At 34.3% G+C, this 16,288-nt stretch overlaps 1 long non-coding RNA gene across 1 annotated transcript; it reads left to right on the forward strand.

Annotated features, from left to right (window-relative positions):
• Nucleotides 1-14,427: 14,427 nt before the first annotated feature.
• LOC112791133 (uncharacterized) lies at nucleotides 14,428-16,072 on the forward strand. The gene is made up of 2 exons (XR_003197131.3): nucleotides 14,428-14,621; nucleotides 15,883-16,072. It is a non-coding gene; the product is annotated as an uncharacterized lncRNA (long non-coding RNA).
• Nucleotides 16,073-16,288: the final 216 nt, after the last annotated feature.

Consider the following 16,288-nt stretch of genomic DNA (forward strand, 5'->3'; position numbering starts at 1 on the left):
AATCCTCACATCAAAGTTTAAATAAAGGTTGTCACAATACAAACCAATATCGAAAACTGAGAGTATTAAACCTCGAGTCGCTCTCCCTAGGAATTGGAATTAAGTACTCAATTATTGGCTATGAGAGAATGGGGTTTGATGACAAGAGACAAGTAATGTAAATAGCAAGGAATTAAAGAAACAAACAATAACTAAATATCAAAATTAATCAAACTCAAGGAAATTAATCAAAAGAAAGGAGAATTCAAATGCTAAGAAACTTCTTGGCAAGGATTGAGATATAAGGATTTCTATCCTAGTCATAGACTACAAACATGGAAATTGCAAGGAATTAATCCCAATTAGTCAATTCTAACATCAAGGATAAGTCAAAAGGGCATAATTGATCTCAATCCATAAATTCTAGTCAACTCACTAATTAACTTAGTGAAAGACTAGCGTTAGTGAAAACCAAACCAACTAACAATCCTAAACACAATCTAGAATGGACATCTATAACTCAAGGTCACCAAAGTCCTCAATTCCAAGCCAAGAGTATAAAAAACTACACTAAATCTAAGCCAAGCATTTTATCAAATACTTGGTGTGCATGAAAATAAAAGCATATTAAATTACAATAATAATAAAATCTAAAGCTACCACAGGCAAGATAATAATAATAACAATTCAACTAAATAATAAGAAACATAAAAAGGCATCAATTGCATTAAAGAAAATGAAGATTAACAAGAATTCAATAACATAAAAATAACCAAATACAAGAAATAACAAGTAAAACTAAGAGAGCAAATATGTAATAACAAGAAATTGAAAGGAAAACTAAATCAAGACAAGATCAAAATCTAAATTTAAGAGTGATTTAACCTAAACCTGCCCTAATTCTAGAGAGAAGTGAGAGCTTCTCTCTCTAGAATATGACCTAAAACATGTTCTAACTAAACCTAATTCCTCTCCCTTTATTCCTTCTTGAATTAGGCTCGAAATAGCTTCAAAAACGAATTGAATTGGGCTCTGTAAGCCCAGAAATCACTGCCCCCATTTTGTATTTAATGAAGTCATGTGCCAGGACTTGTGCGTACGCACACTTGCTGAATTTCATCTCGTGCGTACGCATGCATGACCATGCGTACGCATGATTGCACAAACTTCCAAACGTGTGTATGCACACATCGCTGTGCGCACGCACAACCCTGAAAAGCTCCAAACTCTATTTCTTCATGAATCTCCACTTTTGCATGCTTTTTTCTCACTTTTTCAATCCATATTTGCCTTGTAAGCCTAAAATCACTCAACAAACACATCAAGTCATCGAACAGAATTAATGTGAATAAAATTTAGCAATTATAAGGCCTAAAAAGTATGTTTTTACTTTCAAGCACAATTTTGGAAGAAATCATGAAACTATGCTATTTCAATGAATAAATGCAAGAAAAGTCAATAAAATCCACTCAATTAAAGCAAATAAATACCATAAAATGTAGATTCATCACGGAATCACACCCAGACCTTGCCATCTCGGCCATCTCGGCCATACTCAATTATCGCCAATCTCAACATTCACCTCTTAGTTCAGTTACATCACAAGTCAAACCTTATCATTCTCAATTGTCTCATTCATCATTCTCAATATCGCATTATTCTCAAAATTACCTCATTCATAACTTTCATCATCTCATCAAATCGAGTATCCCTTTTTTCAACTCCTCCGATGCCAATTCTATCTTCATCCACTTGCTTACCCTTACTTCGTGACTCAAAACCTTACTAATAAATTTTAATCAAAGTTTTCAGAGGTTTGAAAAATCAGAAAAATTTTCAATAGTTCAAAAATATTGAATCTTCATCAAAACAATAGTTTCGGAGGTTTACAGGCTTGCCGGGAAGGTCAAATGGTGAAAAACAGAGTTTTTGTGCAAAACATGATAGTGTGCGTATGTATAGGTGTTGTGCGTACGCACCTAATAGAACGACCTTCCCAACCTGTGGGTACGCACACCCCAAATTACACTTTCTGGTCTACGCGTACGTTCACACACCAGAAATTCTAGTTTTCTGCACTTACGAAAATTTCAACTTTCTGCACCTAACTTTCGACGTCCATAACTTCCTCTACAAAGTTCAAATTTCCACAAACTTTATACCGTTTTAAATATCTTAAAATTATCTTTAATTTGAATTAGGTTTCATTCAAATCCAAAATCCAAGACTCAAGTTATGGATCGCCGAATTTCATTAAAAATCAAGTTTTACCCAAAAAGTTCAAAACCTCTATTTTCCAAATTCTCATTTTCAAACCAAAGTTCCTCAACCCAAATCAACCCATATTCTATACAATATCCTTTTATGCCCTTTTTACCCCTTTCTCAACCCCTAAATATTCAATTCTATCAATTTTAAAACAACAACTTCATAATTAAACATCATTTATGCATAATTCAACAATTTATCACTATCATCACTCATACAAGTATCATTCTCATAATTTTAATATCATCATACATCATCACACTTCTTATCATCAATACTTACCATCTCAATAATACATTCCCACACCTTCCAAATCCAATATACTCATTATTCAACAATTGCACATACATATATACCACTCTTCAAGTTCTCAATTTATCACCATCATTATTCACAATCACCCATAATCAATCATCATACATTTCAACCTTTCACTCAACAATTCTAACCACAAGTTTCTAATCCTCAATCATGCATATCATACAACTTAACCTAGGGCCATCTAGCCTAAATTTTCACAACACTTATATATTATATACGAGAAACCAAAACTATACCTTAGTCAATTTCTCCCTAATGCCAAAGCACCTCAATTAGCAAAGTCTTAACCTCTACCAGCAAGATCCTAGCAACCAAAGCACCACCCAAGCTTCCAAATTCCTCAAATTTGCCCCAAATCATATACATATACTACCTAGTTCATATGATCACATTTGTACACACAAACTCAATCCCTAACCACATATAATCAAGGAATTTTACTAGGTTTTGAGAGTTTTTACCTTCACCCACTAATCCTTGAGCAATACCCACAAGGAATCAAGGCTAGTAAACCCCTAAAACATGAAAATAATCAAGGAATTAAGTTCCTCAAACTCTAAACCCGAATTTAACACACCAGCAAAAATAGAGATAGGTAAACACAATATACTTACAGTTTTGTTTGGATAGAATTGAAGAGCTCAAAGAGCCCAACGCGTGGCTACAAACGGCACGCAAAAGTTACCCCACTTTGAAAGTTAAGTTTTCATGAAACCCTCTTCCCCCTTTCCTCTTGTTTTAAACCAGCGTGTGTGCTTGAATGGAGAAGAAAAGTGGCTGTGTTCTTCATTTAAGTGGGAATTGGGTTGAACCTTGGGCTCGGTTTGGGTTCGGTTCGCCCGATTTGGTTTGTTTGGCCCAATTTTGAGTCAAAACCTTTAAAATTAGTGTTAAAATTCGTATTTTAATTATTTCTACCTTTTTAAACTAAAAATTTAATTTCTAATTTCTTTAATTAATTATTAATTTATTGTCTAGTTATTTATTAATTTTTCAGGTTTTACACAGGTCGCAACCCACCTAGGTGGGTTTGTGAACGTGGTGACAGAGCGGAGGATGGTTTAGCTTTTGTTTTGATTCCCTTTTGTTGTCCCTCACTTTTGTATATTTTGTTTCCTTAGAGGCTTATATTTCAAAACCTTTGAGAAATAAGACGTGGCTATTTTTAACTTAAAACTCTTATGTATCTTTTGTTTAACTAGCCAGCCTAAACTCCGCGGGTTGTGACTAGTTCTCTTTTGGTTATATATATATATATATATATATATATATATATATATATATATATATATATATATATATATATATATATATAACTTGCTTATTGTTTATCTATTACCTTGTATCTTGGAGCTTTGCAAGGTGTTATGTATTTTGTTTATATCTCGTGCTTTTCGGGCTTTTGGTTACTGTGTGACCACTTCGCGCTTTTATTCGTCTTTGATTTTATATTTCTTTCATCGGGATTTTAGTTATAATATTACCTATATATATGTATGGTTTGAGCTTTAGAACTGTCGTGACACTTTGTCGTCTTTTACTTTACGACTAGAGGTAAGACTTAGGGAGATAGGGTGTTACAATGATGATAATGATGAATTGTGTTTTATGAGATATGAACAAGGGTGTTAATGATATTGATGAATTATGATTGAAAGATCCACATGGCATATGAATTTAAATTATCTGAGACACCGGATAAGATACAGTGGCATTGTCCACTTACTCCGGGTAGAAGTTGAGACATTGGGTAAGATGCAGTTGTGTTGTCCACTTGCTCCGGGTAAAGGTTCGAGACACCTGGTAAGATTAAAGAGTTGAGTTCTGTCACACTTGCTTGGATTGAAAATTGTAACACTGCCTGGGTAAGAGGCAAGGGTTGAGGTTGTCCCCTTTGCTCTGGGTTATGCAGGTAAGATACAAAGGTTGTGATTTGGTCCCACTTGCTCCATGTTGTGGTTTTTTTTTGTCCAGGATTTTCTACTAGACATGTTGGGTTTGGCTATATCACTAACAAATGATATCATCGATCATAGGACAGACATGCATCATATGCACTTGTATGTTTTGTTTGAGTATGCATTTGTTTTTACTTGCCTATTTGCTTAACTATAATTAACTGCTACTTAATCTAATTGTTGTATCTGTTTCCATATCTGTGTTTTTCTTGTTTGTCTTGTATGGGTTTGTCGTTGAGAGATCCCTCTTGTTGGCGAAGATGATGCTAAGGGTTGTTCCACTTGGTGATTTGGAGGTTTGCAGAGAACGGAAAAGAAGAGTTAGATTAGAATCCATATATGGAGATTTAGTGTGAATTCTAGGTTTTGATATGGGTTGTTGGAGTTTTGGAATGTCTCTGGCTTCCTGAGACTTTATGTATTATCTATATGGGCACTTTTACCATACTGAGAACCCCCAGTTCTCATTCCATACATATTCTGTTATTTTTCAAATGCAGGACGTGAGGCACCTCACTGAGCATGCTGGAGACTCTTTGGCAAGCGAAGATCTACTTTTTGGGGACATTTATGTTTTGTATTTAGTATATATGTGTGTGTGTGTGTGTGTATGTGTGTGTGTGTGTGTGCGCGCGCGTGTGCGTGTGTGCGTGTGTGCGTGTGTGTGTGTGGTACTCTCCACTTTTATATACAAGACTTGTATTGTCTTTCTTAGAGGTTGATTTCGAAGAAACAGGATATATATATATATATATATATATATATTCTCTAGCCAGCCTTTGCTTCGCAGGTTGAGTAGAATTTGTTATACAATCTTGTTGGAACTCTTTATCTATTATTGTCTCTTCTGCTTTCCATTATTCTGCTTTATATTCTTCAGGTTTCGAGTGCGACGCGATATTCTAAATTTGTTTTGTTTATCCTTGCTCAAGGCTCCTAGTTAAAACTATTCTTCATATATACATAAGTGCGTATTTTGTTTCTTAGAGGTCGTAATACCTCACCACCTTTGATTACGAACTTAAGCGTAAAGCTCTGTGTGGTAAGGTATTACATAGTCTATAATTTGGCCAAGAGAGCTTTTATACCTCTAACCAAGGAGGTGCACGTCAAGTGTTCGATCGAATGCCGCTGCATAAATTGAAAGGTGCAAAGTGAATCAATCTCCACTTCTACCTTCTCCAACCCTATATCATTTGCTACCTTCAAAACCACATACAAAGCCTAAAGTTTAGCCATAATTATTGAGCAATCCCTCAATTTCACCATAAAACCTACTAGAAATCTCCCCTGCTAGTTGTAAAGAAGGCCACCATAGCTAGCTAAATTGTATACTTAGAGCACAGAGCCATCTACATTCAATTTGACCCAATCCTCTTTGGGGGAGCTCCAGCCAACTAACTCTTCCTTTCTTCTACTCATTAGAATTTTGATCATTTTATCATGATAAGAATATAATCATAATTATTTACCAGGTTAGTAATTTGATGAGCCAAACCCGAATTTGTAATATTATTCTGCTCGAAGATGAGCTCATTCCTGTTTTTTCATTACAGGTTGTCACAAAGATGATGGACCAACTGGTCCTTTTAGTTTACGAGGACTCTAAAAATTTTTTTCTAACTAGTTTTTAGGACTTTGTTGGAAGAAACAAGTTTGGGAGTTTCTATCCACCAAGCTTTTCCATACCATGCTGATGTAACGACAATCACCCATGACATGGAGCAAGATTTCAGTGGTGTTTGGCATCTAGTGCATGAGGAATTTGTTGTGAGGTTTTTCTGAGCTCTATTTTCATTAGTGAGGAGGGCATTATGCGATATTAGCCAGGTAAATGCTCTCAGTCTTTAAGGATCTTAGCTTCCAAATTTTGTTATACAGAAAATTCTCTACAACATATGGTTGATAACTAGCTTCATAGGCTAATTTAATTGTAAACTCTCCTGACTAAAATAGAAACCAACAAAACCGTATCCTCCTCCAACTCAGTTTGAGGTGCCTTAATCATTCTTATAGTATCGATAACCTCTTTTAGAAACATATGATTCAAGATACCCCATTTCCAACTTCCATCTAGGTTGGCAAAGTCTGCCATTTTTTTATCCTCAATGACTTGAGAAAACTGATCCATAGTAACATCTCTAAGTTTAGGGATGCCTGGGACATAATGATCATTCAAAAATTTGTGTTCCTACCATTCCCAAGCCTCTAAATGAGATTAGCGTTAAAGAAATTCCATACTTTATTGATACCCTACCAGGCATTAGAGTTGCTTTCTTTGTTGCTTATCTTAGGAATGATCCCATCCTCGCAACCGTACTTACTCCTCATAATTCTGACCCACAATGCATTCCTATTATTGATGAGTTCCCATGCTAGTTTCATTAGGAATATCTTGTTATTTTTCTGAGCTTTTCTAAAACCAAGGCTTCCCTCCTACTTGGGTTCGCAAACTTTGTCCTAGCTCATAAGGTGGATTTTCTTATTATTACTGTCTGAAATCCAGATAAAATTCTTATACATTTTGTCAATCTTCTCATAAATTGCCACCAGGATCTTCATGGTCTAAATAATATGGCTAGGAATTGTTGAAAATATCCGAGTCAGCTAGGGTGTATCTGCCCGCTAGAGAGAGATTTCTATTATTCCAACAGTTTAATATCTACTGCATCCTATCCAAAATAAATTGGAAATGATGTTGGTTACACCGATCTTAGATTAGTGGCACCCCTAGATATTTTTCTAAGTTGTTGGTTAAGAAAATTCCTAGGTTGTTGTTTAGTTTCGTCTTGATAGAGTGGTGCATGTTGCTAGGAAAATCGACACATGATTTACTAAGGTTGATACTCTGTCCTGAGTTGCTGCAGAATATTTTCAAGGCTTCTTTAATAATGTTGACTTGATTATTATTTGCCTTGTCAAAGAGAATGAGATCATCTGTAACACAAAAGTGAGATAATTTAGAACCATTCCTAGATAGACATATAGGTTCCCATTTCTTATCATTAATAAGCTTGTTAATAAGTAGGGAGAGCCTTTCAATAACTAAAACAAAGAGATATGGGAAAAATAAGTCTCTCAGGTGAATGCTTCTAGACGGGGTGAAGGCTTCAAATGGAGATCCATTCTAAAAAATTCTGGTAAAAGAAGTAGCTACACACATTTCAATGTGATTAATGATTCTGGTAGGGATTTTGGCATCCCTGAGAGACTCTAGGATAAAGTTCCAGTCCAATTTATCGTAAGCCTTCTCTAGGTCCATTTTTATAGCCATGAATCCTTTTTTATGTTTTTTATTCCTCATAGTATGAACCACCTCCAACGTAATGAGAATATTACCCGAGTTTTTAATTCCAAGAATAAAACTGGATTAGGTGTCAGTTGATGAGGCAAAATTGATATATTTGTATATTGACAAGTGTACCAAATTGCTCCAAGTAATACCACGATGAGTGGATATCGTTAATTAATGGATTAAGACAAGTAACGTCTAATTGAATCTCTAATTAGATTAATCAAATCTTGGCAAGAGAAATTTAGATCGTAAAGTGGAAGCAAGAACAGTTAAGAGAGAATTAGTTTTGGATTAATTATGGACGAGAGGAGGCTTAGAGATTTTGGAAAGTAATCAAGAATAAGGACGTTAAAGGCTTTAGAGATATTAAATTCTTAGAAAAAGCAATGCTTGTATTCCTATTTTGACTCAAGCAAAAATCTTTTCACAGCAAATTATTTATAATTATTCTAATTCTTTGGCAATCTAATCTCTCTTAACTTAATTAGTCACTAATCCATTGATCAACTAATTAAAAGAAGAGGTTAAGGACAATTTCAATTTAAAGCCACACAATATTAAAAAACTATTCCTAGCTGAATTAAATGTCATGTATTCAAAAACTAGTTCTAAATAATTGAAGATTATGAGATGAGTTTCAAGCTAATTCTGATATTAAATTTTCTAAAGTAATAATAGAATTCAAAACAGAATTAGAATATTTTTTTAATACTTCTAACCATTAATGATGAAGAATAAAACTCAATCTTGAAAAAGTAGAAAAGCATGAATCAAAATAAAGAAAACACTTGCATTACTAATGCATCAAATAAAACAAAGCTCCTAACCTATAACAGTGGAGGTTTAGTTATTCATGGTAGAAAAGAAAATAACATAAAACTAATGAGGTGTTGGATGGCTCTAGTCGTGATTCGATCCCTTAGATGTAAATCTAGTTCACTTATTTATAATCTAACTTCTTAACTAATTGAAATTCAAAAACTAATGTTATCTTCCAAAGAGAAAGATAACAACTTTATTCAAATTCAAATCTAATCTAGTCTAAATCCTAACAACCAAATCCTATCTTTTTAGAAGAAGTTGTTGCTAACTAATATTTTAAATCTTGAATCTTTTGAGTTGAATTGAAGATTGCTGGGAGTTGAATTGGTACTTGACAATGGGCTTCCTTGGTTGGCACTAGGCGTTGAAGCACTTTGGATCACTGGGAGTGAAAATTACACTTGGAGCCGAGCTCCAGATTTCGGAGTTGGGCGCCTAGTACTTAAGATTTTGGTGGAGTTGGGCACCAGCTATGGGAGTTGGGTGCCAGCCTACTTCTGCTTCCTCCCAGGCAAGAAGGCGTTGGGCTTGAGGATAGAAGAGTTGGGCACCTAAATTGGGCACTGGGCAGCACTTCCTTGGAGTTGAGCTTTGAGGTCGGGCACCTAGCTTGGAACATGGGTGCTTGGTGGCGGTCCTTGGAGCTGGGCTTGAGATTTTGGGCACTCAACTTGGAGTTTGGGCTCTGGGCTTGGTCTCCTTAAACCTAGCGCCAACTTCTCTTGAAGTACACTTGTGTTTTCTTCTAAATTTCATCCTGATTTGCTTACTTATATCCTGAAAATACAATCATTCTAACACAACTCCAAATATATTATTAGTTATCAAAACTTCACTAAAAATACAAGAATTTTGATTTAAATCTAAGAAAACTAATAAAAAACCTAAAAATAACTAAAGATGCCTAGGCATCATTAGCTATAATTTTAGACATTATAGGTTTCATTCTAATAGCCAAAATTTTGGTGATGATCTTGTAACAAAAATTACAAAGGCTGGTGGGTCTAAAATGAGAAAAGTTTTTAGGGGTATCAATCTTTAGGATGAGAGAGATAAGAGTTTGATTCCGTTTGGATGTTCCTAGGATTATCGAAGATATCCTTAACCCAAGAATATACATTGCTCCTAGTTTTACTCCATGAGTGTTGGAAAAATTTCGGGGGTAAACCATCTTCACCTGGTGCTTTCCAACTTTTTATATTAAAAAATATATTTTATCTCTTCATCACTGACTGGTCTATCCAGGACCAGCATCTCTTCATTCAATAAGGTAGGAAAAGAGTCTGAAACAGAAAAAGCATTAATATCCAAACTACTTCAATTATTTAAAAATAAAATTTTAAAGAATTTAACACCTTATTAATTTTTAGAGATGAAATCTTGTTCTTTCTCCTTCGGCCATTAGCCTTAAGATGAACGTAACTAGAACTTTTATCTCTGGACTTAATAATATTACATCTGGACATTTGGAATCAATAACTTTCTTCTTGAATGGCTAGACTTTCATATTCGTTTTAGAGTTCCTTACGAAAGTTCTCCAAGAAAGGATTATAAACAAAAGAAAGACTTATTAATACTATCTAGCTTATTTAAAATTCTATTCTTCTTTCTAAAAATATGCCCAAACACTTCAAAATTCCAAGTTTGCCATATTCTTAAAAGAAAAAAAGTTATTAGTCAAGGAATTATAATTATTCTGAGAATTATTAACTAGGTTGTTATAATTCTCATGTAAAAGCCAAAGAGCTAAGAAACGAAAAGGCTTATGCTAATTCTCCTAAGTTGAAAGCTGAAAAAATCAATAAGGATTGGCAGGTGATCCAACTTTAGCATTGATAAGTGTTTAATACTCGCATCATCAAACACATTCATCCAAGATAGGTTACTGATCACTTTATCTAGTCACCTTTTAGTTTGACCCTGTTGCCAAGTGAAGGAGGGCCAATAAACCTCATATCTACAATAGTACAGTCTGTACAATATTCGATGAATCAATTAGTATCAACAAGCTCTTCTAAGTGATTCTAAATGTCCCTTCTATTAGTAGGATTAAGGCTTTCATAGATTATCGTAAGATACCAAGAAGACTATTTATTCCAACGTACTTTAAGGTGAACAAATTGTCTATGGATCAGAATTGGTGTAACCTCCCAGGATTCTTTATTCCATAGGCACCAAATCCCACCAGAAGATCCCTCTGCCTCATCGATGCTCCATGAATTAAAATCAATCCTTTTAATAATGCTCTGAGCTTTATTACATGAAACATGAGTCTCAAAAAGAAAAATGAAAGAAACTTTATTTCTAAAAATCATATCTTTAATTGTAGAAGTAAATCCTCAGCAGAAGTATCCTATAGTTGTAACACTCTAATTACCCTAAGCCTTACCTTATGCCGTAAAGCAAAGGTTAACTAAAGGTCATGACAATCCTAAGGTTTATACAATAATATATATAGAAAGAAATAGTAAATCTAGAAGCCCGATGAAGAAATAAGCTCAAAAACAGAGTTTCAAGAGCGTGAAACGTTCACACGAAACTAAAAGCAATAAGGCACAAGATATAGATACAAAATAACAATGTATACGTAGATATATTATAGTATAATCATGAGATTCTAGCCTCAACCTGTGAAGTTTAGGACGACTAGTTATATACAGAAATACAGAGTTTTAGAAAGTTAAAACAGTACACAACATATCTCTCAAAGTAAGCCTCTAAGGTAAATTTAAATACAAAAGTGAGAGTACTAAATAAAGTATTCAAAAGACTACAAAATAGGATAAAGATCCTCCGCTCTGTCACCATCACTAACTCACTGAGGTGGGTTACGACCTGCATTTGAAAAATAACAACAGAATATGGTATGAGAACCAGAGGTTCTCAGTATGGTAACAGTGCCAGTAATGTAAGATATAAGACTCTGGGATGCCAGAGGTAATCCTAGAACTTCATATCAATCATAAACATTCAAGCTTAAAACATATTAAAATTTATAACCATAATGAAACGGGGTATTCTAACAAAAGGAATTTCTAAATTAACATTCACACTGCTGTCCCACAACCTTCGCTAGCCTAACCGCCTTCCAAACCTCCTCAATCCCAGTAGAAACACAAGTAATAGCGATGCAAGTAAAACACAAGTATATTAATGTATATCAAGTAATTCAAGAAATAATTAAGCATGTTATACAATTAGGCAAACAATGTAAGTCAGCAAAGCAAGCAAACATACAGAATATGCACATGATGAATGCCTATCCTATTTGGTTGTGATATCACATTGTCGGTTCAACTGCCAACCCGATACATTCCCATGGAAATATCGCCTTTTGGTCACGAATAAAAGTGGGATCTCCCCATGGATATAGTGTCGGGCACACTCTTGTGATCCGAAAGGTTGCGAGCGGGATACTCTGCCACAGACCTCACATTTCAATGTAACCGAGATTAACCCCCATCCTTACACTGCCACCGAGACCTCGAAAAAAGTGGGATTAACCATCGTCCTTGCCAGGCACATAGCGTCTCAAAAATTCTCAGTATAAAATAATGTCAGTGGATTTTTAGAAATCATTTTCAATACTCAGTAAAGCCATCATTCCACTCCGAGTCCTAGACTTGTCTTAAACACCATCAATCTGTAACTCCACAACTCATTACCTTAAACATCATTACAGTACTCCTCCATTTCACTCAACTAGTCCATCATCAATACTCTAGAAACCTAAGGCTCCGTTTTCTAAAATTTTTACCAGAAAATATCTACTTAAACTCACTTAGAGACTCTCTATGTTCAAAGCCTAAAAACAAGCTAAGCAAACCTAGATAAGCATTATGGAAGTTTACAAGCTTGCCGGGAAGGTAAAACGGTTAAAAACAAGGCTTTTATTAAAAAACAAGGCAATGTGCGTACGCATAGGGTTGTGCGTATGCACTCCCAGAAGAGTTTTCTCAAAGTGTGCGTATGCAGACAAAGTAAAATTTTCCATTTTGTGTGCACGCATGGATACGTGCGAACGCCCTCAATAGAATGTGCTTCCCAACGTGTGCGTACACATGATGTTGTGCGTACACTCCCAACAATAGGCATATCCCTGTGTGTGCGTGTGCACCAGAGTGTGCGTAGACACATTTTCAAAAAATTTACAGGGTGTGCATGCACACAAGGGTGTGCATACGCACAAGTGAAAACAAGGCCCTAGTTCAGAGCATGCGCATAACAATGTGCATGGGCACACATACCAGAAATCACAAATTCTGCAACATAACAGAATTTCAAATTTTCGATACCAACTTTCAATGATCATATCTTTTTCTACAAAATTTTGATTTCTACAAAATCTATACTGTTTTAAAGCTCTTTTAATTATCTTTTATTTGATACGAAATTCAATTCATTTTGAAAACTGGAGTTCTAGATATGATCCGCCAAAGTTAGCCCAAGATCTATTTTTAACAAAAAATTAGCTAGGTTCTCAAACTTCCAAAATTCACAATCAAACCAAATCAAAGCCTATTCAATTTCACCACAAAACACCACCAAATACTAAACTTTACCTTTCCATTGCAAATCAATCAATTCAACACCTATGCCAATCAATTCATCCACTATAAATTCAATAATTCCACAATTTCTATATCAAAATTCCAATATCATACCACACTATAAATTCTCATCACAAGTCTTCAAAATCATCACAAGCATCAATAATCATAATTTATCATCAACAGTTCAAATCTATCCTATGGTCCACTAGTCTAAGTGTCCAGAAATATTACATATTACATAGAGAAAACTGAAATCATACCTTAGCCGATTCCCAATATGCACAATACACCGAGTTGAGTCCAATTCAAGCCCCCAATCACCAACAAATCACCAATCAACTCCAATAAGCATCAACAATCAAATTTTTCAAGTTATACACATTAATTTACCATAAATCAATACCTAGGGTTCCTAAATACACGAATTTACAAGGGATAAGAGTAAGTTCACCTTACCCAATAGTTTTGGGAGCAAAATCCAATAGCAACCAAGTGCTAGAGTGTACCTAAACACCTAAAATCACAAAAATCTCTCAAAAACCAAACCTAAAATTTCAAAATTCTTAGAATAGCATAATAGAGAGTGAAAATCGAAATCTTACCAACAAAGGTTAGATATAACTAACGGGCCCGACGAGAGCTTCGCGTAGCCGTAAACGGCACATGAATCGAAGTACCATAACTCAAGTTATGGCCACCGAAAGTGGAGGATGAATAGTAACTTTGTCCCTTTCTTCTCTCAACTCATTTTAGCATGCAATTAGTGTTTTATGATGTTATGGGCTGCGTTAGGGTTGTTTTGGTGCTTTAAGTATGTTGGGTTTGGGTCCGGTCCAACCCGTTAGCATGTTTGACTCACCTTTAAAATTAGCGTCTGATTTCAATTCTAATTGTTTTCTGAAGCTTTTCTACTGTTTTTATCATTCTTGCATAGTACCGGACAGATTTAAGCCGATACTGTCAGCTAATTTACCGGAACGCATTTTTACACAATTTTTCGCAAAAAATTACATTTTTCAACTCAGAAAAATTTACTGAGTCTAAAAATTATATTTAAATTTTCTAATTAACATTCTAAATTTTTGAATCCTATTTTGGACAATTAATTTAATTTAATTAAGCAGCTAATTAATTACGGTTTTTACAATAGTTCCAGGAAATAACATTTTTAGATATCATAAGAAAACCAGCAAAAAAAGATATAAAAGGCTAGAAACTTTTAGTTCTCTTCGACAATTGAGTCTATCCTCATTAGAACAGCTTTCAAGTTTACATTTGATACATCAATAGGTCCATCATGTTGAATATCAAGTTCTATTTCTCTGTTCTCTTGACCCTCTTCTAGATCGATAGAGAAATGATTTTCTTTCTCGTCCTTAGGATGAGAGTAAAAGGATTCCTCAAGAACTTTATTATTTGAAAAAGGTAACTAGTTTCTCCCACAATAGGTACATAACTACCTTTCTTATGGATTTTGACTTGGTCTTTGATCATATAACTAAATTGTCTTCAGTACTCTTGGTGAGTCCTTCTTGCTCTTTTCCTATTTGTTGGTTATTGACTTGTTCTTCTATAAAATTTGGATTACTCTCCTTTGGTTAGATCCTTAGTTGCTTTACTTTTTGAATTGCATCAACATTTTTTCTATTTTGATTTTTTGGCTTAGCAGACTGTTCAATTTAACTATTTATGTCAGTCCTAGATTTTTGACCATCAAATTTTTTGCTTTGATTTGGTACTATTTTCTTATTTTAAACTTTAGCAACTTCTTTTCCTTTCTTATTTTAAATGCTAGCAGTTTGCGTCTGATTTTTCAACTGTCAATTATCCTGAACCTCCTCTGATAGTGCATCAAATTGAGATTGGTTTGTAATCTATTTTAATTTTCTGTTTGTTCTCCGTATTTATTGGCTTTCTTTTTTTATCCTTTTTCTTGACAATCATTCATGTTCCAAAAGAAAAATTAGTTTGATTTGTTTCTGTAATCGTTTTTTATTGTTGATTTTTAAAAAAATGAGTATCATGAGATTTGAATTGAAAGGAGTCTGAGATCATCCTTTCTGTCTATCGAATCTTCATTAAAAAGATAATCTTCAGTGACTAGACAATTTTATAGATTCAGTTTACCAGTTTTATTATTCATCAACCTATTTTTATAGGAGGATTTAATGATTTCAGTAATATTGACTTCAAGAACAACGACCTCTTTGCTTGAGATTTTAGATTTCTCAATAATAATTTTTAATTATTTTTTTCATGTGCGATCTTCATATATTTTTTGATTGGTCATTGTTATCCTTTTTGACTTTTTTTGTATTCCTTGCCATCAAATTTTTTTCAATTGGTGATTGTTTTTCAATTTTAACGGTGATTTTTTTAGATTATTTAGAGTAAACTTTGTAGGTGGAAAATTATCGCTGTGTACTATAATTTTATATAATTCTTCCGAATAAATAACAAATTAATTAAATAGTGATTATTTGATTTTATTTTATGCAATTATGCAACCCGTCATTAAGATATTAAATTCTGGTAGTAAACAAAAGATTAAGTTTATGTAATGATGGGATTGTCGTCATCAAGAGTGGATTAAGGTACGCTAAGTAGGGACAAATGAAAGAAAATGATAGAAGGATGATTATATATAAATGAAGGAGGTTAATGGTTACGTCCTTTTTTTGCGTAGTGTTAATAGATATATTGCACTCCGATACGTGTGTAGACATGAAACGACGAAAGGGAAAGGGTGAGGGTCCCAAAGCAGTGATGAAAGACAAGATAAGAGGATAATTGGATATGTGAAATTATATAATATGATGTGTCGTATATGTATGATCAAGCTCGTCCTAAATTAAAGTCCCATGGTTTTGGTGCCACATGTTTTTCCCTTTGCCACTGGTTTTTCTTAGTTATGTCCATACTATTCGATGATTCATTCACTAGTTGTCTTGCTCGTTTTGACACCGTAGCTCCTATCTCTTCTGTTCTCATCCTAATTAATTTGCTCATACTTCATTTCCTCACGTCACTTTATTTGGACATGCATATATATACATTAGCACCGGCGTTGATTTAACTTGTTTTTGCGTGCA

Source organism: Arachis hypogaea, chromosome 3 (assembly GCF_003086295.3).
Source record: "Arachis hypogaea cultivar Tifrunner chromosome 3, arahy.Tifrunner.gnm2.J5K5, whole genome shotgun sequence".
NCBI lineage: Eukaryota > Viridiplantae > Streptophyta > Magnoliopsida > Fabales > Fabaceae > Arachis > Arachis hypogaea.